Below are 1,952 nucleotides of genomic sequence, written 5' to 3'. Positions count from 1 at the left end.
TAAAAATGGAGAATCTATTCTCTTTTTTTCCAAAAAAATGATCTTGGAGATTGTGTAATGCTTACTCTCAAACTATTTGTTTACACAGTAGTGATATTCTTTGTTTCTCTCTTTATCTTCGGATTCCTATCTAATGATCCAGGACGTAATCCTGGACGTGAAGAATAAAAAATAAAGTTTTTGTTTTCCTTGCTCGATTTTTAAATGTTCTTAGGATTTTATTTATTCCACATCTTTAACTATTAAATAAAAAAATAAAAAAAAAAAAAGACTCGTCGAAATTGAAAGATAAATAAAAAATACCACGTCATTGACAAAAGCGGAAAGAGAGGGATTCGAACCCTCGGTACGAAAAACCCGTACAACGGATTAGCAATCCGACGCTTTAGTCCACTCAGCCATCTCCCCCAATCGAAAAAGGATAATTACTATGTTACATTACACAAAAAGTAAGGTTTGAAAAAAGAGTCTTTCTTTCTTTTATACCATACCTCTTATTTTTATTTTTTATATTCTTTTTATTATATATAATTATATAGTATCTAGACATATAAAATATAAAAAATATTAAAAAATATAGAAACTAAAAGTAATTCCATTGAGATAAAGTAAGGGCTCGAAAGAGATATCTCCAATCCACTATTCCAATGAATATAAATTATAATTCTATAATTATATATATATATATTATAAGTAATAATAGTAATAATATATATTATAAGTAATAAATTATATATTACTACTATATAATTTAATATATAATAAAAGTACCTCTTTGATTTCGTCTCCAAGAGCTTTTTTTAATTCCACAGCCCGGCCTGGTCAGTACCTCGCTGGGCCTTTTTTGTTCCAATGAATCATAGAAAAAATGATTTATTTGATTTGAAAAAAGGATACTTGTTATTGAAACAACAACAATCATAATAAAGACTATTTCGATTCCTATGATACAGAATAGAATCAAAGTGCCATTTCTTAATTATTTGATCTTTCTTTTTTTTATTCCATTTACTTTACTGGAATAAAAAAAAGAAAGAATGGAACCATATATTCTTGCAGAATTTTATGTTTTGGCGTACATTATCGAACCGTATCCGTCAATGTCAAAGCACCCCCATCAAAAAAAGGTGTTATTTAGTTATTTAAATGACTCCTCTTTCCCTAATTTAATCGGGCTCCTTGAACAAAGCACGTCAACGCTCTAATTTTCATGATTCTTTTCTGATCCTATCTTCTTAATTATTATGGCTAATTTTTTTGTTCGACAAAGGATACATTTATATACAATAATCACATTGTAGCGGGTATAGTTTAGTGGTAAAAGTGTGATTCGTTCTATTAATCCCGTAATAGTTAAGGGGTCCCTTCGGAATGTTTGATTACTATTCCGATCAAAAACTTTATTTCTTAAAAGGATTTAATCCTTTACCTATCAATGAAAGATTCGAGGAAGAATGGACATTCTCGTGATTTATATCCAAAAGATTCAATTAGAAATTAAAAAAAAAATTGGATTATGAAATTACGAAACATAATTTGTTTTTAAATTGGATCAATACTTCCAATTGAATGAGTATGAGTAAAGTATCCATGGATAAAGAGAGAAGGGAGTATTTCTAATCGTAACTAAATCTTCAATTTTATGATTTGTATGTATAAGAGAGATTGAAGCAAAATAGCTATTAAACAATGACTTTGGTTTACTAGAGACATCGACATATTGTTTTAGCTCGGTGGAAACAAAATCCTTTTCCTAAGGATTCTTTCAAATAGAAATAGAGAACGAAGTAACTAGAAAGATTGTTAGAATCCCCCTCTTCTATAGGGATCATCTAGAAAGCGGGTTGTTTTGAATGCATTCAAACGGAAAAGCTGACATAGATGTTATGGGCCGAAATTCTTTTTTCATTTTTTTTTTATTTCGTTTACATCTGACATCTGTGGAATTTATC

At 29.0% G+C, this 1,952-nt stretch overlaps 1 non-coding gene across 1 annotated transcript; it reads right to left on the bottom strand.

Moving 5' to 3' along the window:
• Positions 1 to 320: 320 nt before the first annotated feature.
• Positions 321 to 408, bottom strand: TRNAS-GCU (transfer RNA serine (anticodon GCU)). Its single transcript has one exon. It is a non-coding gene; the product is annotated as a tRNA-Ser (tRNA).
• Between the last annotated feature and the right edge of the window lie 1,544 nt (positions 409 to 1,952).

This window comes from Corylus avellana, unplaced genomic scaffold (genome assembly GCF_965113065.1).
Source record: "Corylus avellana unplaced genomic scaffold, dhCorAvel1.hap1.2 HAP1_SCAFFOLD_306, whole genome shotgun sequence".
NCBI lineage: Eukaryota > Viridiplantae > Streptophyta > Magnoliopsida > Fagales > Betulaceae > Corylus > Corylus avellana.
This window is presented reverse-complemented; position numbering and strand designations above follow the sequence as displayed.